The following is an 8,793-nucleotide window of genomic DNA, read 5'->3' as shown; positions in this document are numbered from 1 at the left end:
TAAAATGGACAAACCAAGACTCAGACAGGCTCAGAGCCTGAAATGCATATTTGCAAGCAAGAAGTCCAGACAGTATCGAACCTCCGCCCAATTAGCATTTTAATGGGGCCGATTAGCATTTGATGGCCCAGCTTCACCAAAACAAAGGACTGGTACTCGAGCGACCGGTAAAGTCCCAGACATTTCGGCACCACTCCCTGTTCAAGGGAAGCATAAACAACGGGGTCAGTGACAGCTTGGGACACGCCCAGCCATCCAGATCCCCACCCACTTATTGGTTAGGAATCGAACAGAGTGAACAGGGATCACCCAATTAGTGGGGCCCAAACTGAAGGACCACCCAAAAGAGCACGAAAACTCCCAAGTATAAGAAGAAGAGTTCGCCACATGTTCGTCCTCTATTGGACCTGGTACCCCGGTCACGGCCATCTCCAATTGCAGCAACACAAGAAGCAAGTCTAAGTTCAACGCTCGCTATGAGCCTAGTTGAACAGCAGTTTCTCCTTCGAACCCGATAGATCCAGAATCGAACAGCGGCCACTGTTTCTCTGACCTAAGCCAGGTGCCCGAAGTTAAGTACAGGTTGTCTTAGTCGATAGGTGTAGTTAACCAGTAGTGTCTATGTTGCATGACTAATTGTGTGTAAATAAAGTACCCTTGACATTGAACTAACTAACTGGTGTTTGGCTCTTTGATCGATAGCCGGTTAAACTTGTGGTGGTATCATTTGATACCTGGCGACTCTGAGCAATATAATATCGATAACACAGAAAGAAGGGTAAACTCACTGATTGCCATAATTGCAACAGAGCCAGAGAAAGGACAGAGTAAAAGAGTAAAAGAAGAAAACGCAACATCATGTGCTGGATCCTTGGGGACATTTCACACAAATTCTTCTGTACAATTGAAACGAGTGGCCTGTGGTCAGTCTCCACAGGAAATATCAGAAGACCATACACAATCATGGAAATTGTCCAAACCATTGATTAAACCCAAGGCATTCTTTTTCAATTTGCGTATACCTGCGCTCCGTCTCTGACATTGCTCTGGATGCGTATGCCACAGGCAGCCAGCTGTCTTCTGCTGCAGTAACACCGCTCCCAGACTATCCTTAGATGCATCGGTTGAAATTTTGGTCTTTTCGCAGGGTCAAAAAATGCGAGAACTGGCGCTGTAGACAAGGAGATCTGCAATGCTTACCATTCCTGCTCGTGTCTGGGGGATCATTGGAACACTGCATCCTTTTTGATCGTATCTCGGAGGTGAGAGGTTTTAGATGCCAGGTCAGGAATAAATTTGCCAACAAAGTTGATCATCTCTAACATCCGTAGGATACCTTTTTTATTTGTGAGATGTGGCATCGTCAAAATAGCCTTTATCTTCTCATTATCCGACTGCACGCCTTATGCAGAGAGCCTATCCCCCAAGAAGGTGATGCTGTCAACCTCAGTGTGACACTTTGCTTTGTTAAGCTTTAGGCCATTCTTCTATATACTTTTTAAGATCCTGAGAAGCTTTCTGTCATGCTCAAAACGTGTGGACCCCCAAATTATGTCATCCACATAGACTTGGACGCCTGGTAACCCTTCAACTATGTGCTCCATAGGACCATGGAGCTCCCAACACGACATAGTACCAGGGTTGGAACCCAGTAACTGTGAGACCTACCTACGCATCTTAAGGAAGCTGCCATCCTGCGCCATGGACACCATCAGCACGCCGCAGCTGCTGCAAATCGCTGGAAACCTCGGCGTCAACTGGAAGCTGTTTAAACAGCGCTTCCAGTTTTTCCTAGAAGCCACAGAAAGGGAGAATGCTTTGGACACTAGGAAAATCGCCCTCCTCCTCTCCACGGCAGGGCAACACGCCATCCACATCTACAACTCCCTGGTGTTCGCGGAAGGTGAGGACAAGACGAAGTACAAGACGATCCTTCTCAAACTCGAGCAACATTTCAGCGTCGAGGTGAATGAGAGCTTCGAGAGGTTCCTCTTCCAGCTGCGCCTGCAGGGTAAGGATGAGCCCTTTCAATCTTTCCTCACACACCTCCGTATCCTCGCGCAGTCCTGCGGTTACGAGGCCACCTCCGATTCCATGATTCGGGACCAGATTGTTTTTGGGGTCACCTCGGGCACCCTACGCCAGCAGCTCCTCAAAATTAAAAGCCTCATCCTAACCACCGCCATCGAAGCCTGCGTCCTCCATGAAAACGCGACCAGCCGCTACTCCCAATTCCAGGCGGCCGAATCGGCATGGCAGGGGTCCTACGCGGCCGAATCGGCATGGCAGGGGTCCTACAAGGCCGAGCGGGTCCAGGCGATCGAGTTCCTCCCGGCCCGCGGCCCGGACGAGGGCGGCCATTTCGCGCACTTTCCGCGGCCTCCCATGCCAAAAGAGACGTCGACGCAGAGGGATGTGACGCGCAGGCGCGCTGTACGCAGGACCGAACTGCGGATGCGCAATGGCGCAACAAACGCCATGACGTCACGACGTGCGGCAACTGTGGATCCGTACATTTAAAGCGGCAATGTCCGGCAAAGAACCGACAATGCCTCCGCTGTGGCAACATGGGCCACTACGCTGCCTGCTGTCGAGCAGCTCAACCTGCCAACACTCCCCAATTCCGACAGCCTCGCAGGGACGTGCGGACCATTCAGCCTCCGCACTCCGAGTCATACCCGGACGATATACAAACCGGTGATACAGATGACCGGGAAGCCTTCCGTGTTGCGGTCATTGACAGGAACCGGATGTCTCCAAGCAGGACCCACCAGCCGATGCCAGTGAACAGTGTCAATCCGGGTGATGAATGGTGTGCCACCCTAATGGTCAACCCAAATTCGTCGCCCACCTACTAGGCTGGACTTATGAGCCTGTTTGAACATTGAACTCACTGACGTATTATGCCACAATGTTAATATGTTTCTCTTTTTGTCGTTACAGGAGTTTGTTTTGATGCTTAATGTTTACACGTGTTTTGTTTATGGTACAACCTTGTTGCTATGTTGCACCTGACACCTTCCTATGTATATAGTTTAGCCTCATGTACATGTTGTAGATATTGCACACACACATTCAGCTGCACGCAGTACACATCTATATTTATTACCACATAGGCACATATTCTTGTAAAAAAGGGGGGATGTCATGATATTCAGATAAACATCATGGTGCAAACATACATACACACTGATGGACAGTTCAATGGAACAATCAATACACACACAACATCACAGCCAATAGCATACACACTATAAAACAGGGAACATGACACTTCCCGCTCATTCCAGCAGGAGACAGCTCAGGGCACAGAGCTCACAGCAAGCCACTCAGACATTCACCATGTGCTGAGTGCTTCTCCATGATAGTGTTAGGGCTGGGTCCACAGGTCAGAGGGTAATGAATGAACCACAGTAACCAGTTTACAGATGTTGTTATTGTTAGTAATAAAACTGAGTTGTACCATCCGCAACCGTGTTGGTTCGTCTATGTAGCAGAGCTCCCAACACGACAACCCCCACAACCCAAAATGATGTGCAGGATAGGTGAATTGGTTACGCTAAATTGCCCCTTAATTGGAAAAAAAAGAACTGCGTACTCTAAATTTATTTTTAAAAAAGAAATCCCGTTAATGACAACGGAACCAGAAAATCCCGCTGGCGGGCCGCCTCTGCCTCCAAAAAACGTACGGCGTGTTGCACAAAAAATCCCGCCTAATGTCTCGAATTATCTACTCCCCGGGGAACCTTCTTCATATAAACAAAATTCCATTCAACCAGCTTTTACAACGCTTTAATTATCCCTTGTAACCAAAGCGTCTGTCTTTTAAACCAGGACTTAAAAAAAAAAGATTACTGCAGCAGATGCACACACACACCAATCCAGGCTTTTAACCCTTACTGCACCAAATACATATAATACAATGTATCTGGAATTCCTATATTCATCGCAATCCACGTTTTGCAGCTGAAGACTTTATTTGGGGTAAAACCTACTTTTTTGTGATCCTGCATTTCCTTGTCGACCTGCAACTCCAACATTAACCAAATAGCTGTTAATGGTCAAAAACATACAAATCTGCCAATCGCAAACCAACCAGCTTGGTTTCAAAATAAGGAAATGCTGGAAATCAGAGCCAGAGAGAGAAATTATGGGCTCAAGTTCTTCTCCTGTTTCCAGACCCCTTCTCCCTCTGTTTAACCATCGCCATCATATCCTTCAGGCACCTATAATTGGGAACCATGATTGGATCTAACTGTTTCATATAGGTTGAGAAAATTTCTTGGCTTTCGCGCTCTATGCCTCTATTTGTAAGATCTGTCGAAAGATCAGATTTTAGTACAATATACTTTACAACCACAACTTTGTCAGTAAATACAAGTTGGTCATTCATACTATGCAACCAGCCCCACCTCTTTGAACCTGCAACACCCAGACAGCAAACTTCAAAAGACTTGAACCTCAAGCATTGCAAACAATAATCCCATGTGTGAATGAGAATAGCTTGAACTAAGTGCCATATTCAATTGGCACCTGACTAGACCCGACCCAGAGAAGCCCGCCCAGACTTACCAGAAAATGGAGAAGAGGAGAATCGCCATGGAGGCCCGACCAGGCCTAATCCAAGGCGTGATCTCCGGAATGTCCGACCTGACCATCAACGCCGGAACCGACCACGTGACCCGACCCAACCTGACCGAGGAACATTAAATATCCCCAAATTACCCCATGCGAGGACCCGAAACAAGCCGAAAGGTTCCCCATGGCCTGACCGGATCGCGAACATGCCCCCCTCCGGTGAACCCTAAATCGCAACCAATGCCTGGGACCACATACAGAAGCAGCTGCAATCCTAGAAGAACACACACCGAGACTAAAACAACAGGGTTTCAAGTCTCCTTTCCCCAGCATACTCCTGGCATACGTCAAAGCGATCAAACAAGCTAGGCGAGCTTAACACTAGATCCACCTCTCAGAGGGAAGTAAGAGACTGCTGTGTGCTCTGTTTCACAGAGACATGGCTCACTCCTGCCTCACCGGACTGTGCATAAAACCTCACGGCTTCTCAATACACCGGATGGACCACACGGTGTTACCGTGCAAAGCGAAGGGTGGAGGGATTTACCTCCTCATCAACTCCTCCTGGTGCTGAGATGTGGCAACCCTGGTGAACTACTGCTCCCCAGACCTGGAATACCTGACTGTGAAGTGCTGCCCATACTATCTATCTTCTACGGGAGTTCACTTCTGCCATCATCACGGCGGTCAACATCTCACCTCAAGTGAAGAAGGTACTTAATGAATTGTACACTGCTATGAATAACAATGAAACAGAATACCCTGAGGCTTTATTCATCGTGGCCGGAGACTTCTACCAGGCCAACCTCAAGACAAAAATTCCACCACCACATTTTCTGTCCCACCAGGGGCCCCAACATCCTTGACCACTGCTACACAAACATCAAGGGCACCTACCGATCCATCCCCTGACTGCACTTCAGAAAGTCGGACCATAAGATGATGCTCCTTCTCCTGGCATACAAGAAGAAACTTAAGCAGGAGAATCCGGTTAAGAGGTTTGTGCGATGCTGGCTCAAGGCAACAGAAGAGCTCCCATGCGACTGCTTGGGGGTCAGTGGACTGGTCCATATTCAAGAACTCAGCGGCCAACCTAAACGAGTATGCCACCACCGTCACAGACTTCATCAGTAAGTGTGTAGAAGATTGCGTGTCAAAGAATGTAGTGTTTGTGTTCCCCAACCGGAAACCATGGTTTAACCAGGAGATTCACTCCCTACTGAAGGCGAGGTGTGAGGCGTTCAAGAATGGTGGCACAGACCTATACAAGAAATCTAGGTACGACCTCTGCAAAGCCATCAGGGATGCCAAGAGCCAATACCAGACTAAGCTAGAGTCACAGATTAATGACACAAACCCTCGTCGGTTGTGGCAAGGCTTAAACAACATAACGGGTTACAAAGCAAAGCTGAGTAGAATCTCTGGCAAAAGAGCACCACTTCCCAATGAACTAAATCCATTCTGTGCTCGTTTCAATCAGGAAACCAACAAACCATTGTCAGTGCCCCAACAGCCTCTGACACACCCATACCTAACGTCGCAGCCTCCGAAGTTAAATCAACCTTCTTGAAAGTGAACCTATGGAAAGCAATGGGTCGTGATGGAGTCCCTGGTCGTGCTCTGAGATTCTGCACGGACTAACTGGCGGGTGTGTTCACGGACATTTTCAATCTTTCCCTACATCGTTCCGAGGTACCCACCTGCTTCAAGAACACCGTCATACTCATACTAGTACCAAAGAAGAACCAGACAACCTGCTTCAACGACTACCATTCCATGGCTTTGACATCTATCATTATGAAATGCTTGAAGAGGTTGGTCATGAGACACATCAACTCCATTCTCCCAGAATGCCTTATCCACTGTAATTCGCATACCACCACAACGGGTCCAAGCAGACGCTATCTGCCTGGCCATACACTCATCCTTGAAGCATCTCGACAACAAGGACACCTACGTCAGACTCCTAATCATTGACTACAGCTCCGCCTTCAACAACATAATCCCAGCCAAGCTCATAATAAAACTCCAAAATCTAGGACTTGGCTCCTCCCTCTGTAACTGGATCATCAAATTCCTGACCCATAGACCACAATCTGTAAAGATAAACAAGGACATTTCCTGCACGATAGTCCTCAATACCAGGGTCCCGCAAGGCTGTGTACTTAACCCCCTCCTATACTCCATATACACATATGATTGTGTGGCAAAATTCTCTCCCTCAATGTCAGCAATACTAAGAAGCTGGTCATTGACTTCAGGAAGCAAAGTATCGTACACACCCCTGACTGCATCAATGGTGCTGAGGTGGAGATGGACGACAATTTCAAATTCTCGGTGTGCACATCATCAACAATGTGTCCTGGTCCACCCACGTTGAAGCTACGACCAAGAAAACACAACAGCGCCAATACTTCCTCAGGAAACTAAGGAAATTCGACAAGTCTACATTGACTCTCATCAATTTTTACAAATGCATGATAGAAAGTATCTTATCTGGCTGCATCACAGCCTGGTAGGCAACTGCTCAGCCCAAGGCTGTAAGAAACTACAGAGGGTCTGAACACAGCCCAGTCCATCACGCGAACCTGCCTCCCATCCACTGACTCTGTCTACACCTCCCGCTGCCTTGGGAAAGCAGGCAGCATAATCAAAGACTCTTTCCACCTAGGTTATTGTCTCTTCCAATCTCTTCCATCGGGCAGGAGGTACAAACGTCTAAGAACACGCACTAACAGATTCAAAAACACTTTCTTCCCCGCTGTTATCAGACTCCAGAATGGCCCTCTTATGGACTGAACTAATCTCTCTCTGCATATTCTCTACTGTGTAGCACTACACTCCATATGCTTCACCCGTCTATATCTTGTATTTACATTGTGTATTTATTGTATGTCCTATGTTTTTCATGTATGGAACGATCTGACTGGACAGTACGCAGAACAATACTTTTCACTGTACCTCGGTACACGTGATAATAAATCTAAATCTAAACTCTTTGTTTGACTGCCAAACTTAAAAATAGCAAAACCTTCCAATGAATTAGTATCAACCAATTCACCTGTAATAATGTACTATTTCTATCCTTGTAAGTGGGCTTGTTAACAGAAAAATAACACTTTGCATTGAGTGATAAATATTTTCTTATTTTAAATAGGGAAACTATTCACAGTTACAAATGCCCAGCATGGGGCATCGAATAGGAGAGTCAAGTACCACAGATGCTGGAAATCCTAATCTGAAACAGAAAATGCTGAAATACTCAGCAGGTCAGGCACCATCAACCTTCAGGTCCACCATCTACATGAGTTCTGATGAAGGGTCACTGACCTCAACACAGTTTCTCAACACAGATGCTGCCAAATAGACATGCTGAACATTTCCAACACTTCCCGTTTCTACTGGGGAAAATATAACACAAATAATCCCTTTCCCCATCCCTCCAAAAGCAATCAAACTTCCTGTGAGCCTCTTATTCCCCTTCAGCAAGAAACACAGCAACAGCTGCCTGAGAACTGCTTTGCTACATTAAATGTGGATTTCAACAAGTAAAGTTAAGGTAGGAAGAAAGCATAACTAAATGTGAAGTTCAACAAATGAAGTGAAGATAGGAAGAGAGAATAAACTACATGCTGAAATAAATTGCCAAAACAATATTTTAATAATAAAGAGATTTACTCATAACAATGACCAATAAAAAGTGCCGAGCAGAAGAGCTAAATAATAAAACACTCACTGAACAAGCTGAGCAAAAGAGAGACAGACTAGACTCCAAGTCCCGGTCACAGGGAAGGGAAGGAGGGTGGAGGACCAAGATCAAGATTAGGATTTAACTACCACTAACCTTGTCCTCGCCCCGGTGACACAGACTGGCCTTGGTGTAATTTGTACAAAAATGGAAAAAGAAGCGGGTTTGCTGTCAGCCTGGGTCTCTCACACTCTCATCTCGCTCTCTCCCGCCCTCCTCTCTCGCCCTCTCCTCCTCTGCTCCCTCGCTCTTTTGCTCTCCTCTCTTGCCCTCTCCCGCTCTCCTCTCTCGCCCTATTTCGCTCTTCTCTCTCCCACTCTCCCTCTCCTCTCATTTTCTTCTCCATCACACTCTTCTCTCTCCCACACTCTCCTTTATCCCCCCCTCACTCTTCTCTCACATTCCTCTCTCTCTCCTCTCTCCCTCTCATACTCGTCTCTCCCTCCCACTCTCCTCACCCTTTCTCT

The sequence above is a fragment of the Scyliorhinus torazame genome, chromosome 8, assembly GCF_047496885.1.
Source record: "Scyliorhinus torazame isolate Kashiwa2021f chromosome 8, sScyTor2.1, whole genome shotgun sequence".
In the NCBI taxonomy this organism is placed as follows: domain Eukaryota; kingdom Metazoa; phylum Chordata; class Chondrichthyes; order Carcharhiniformes; family Scyliorhinidae; genus Scyliorhinus; species Scyliorhinus torazame.
Note: the sequence above shows the minus strand (reverse complement) of the source record.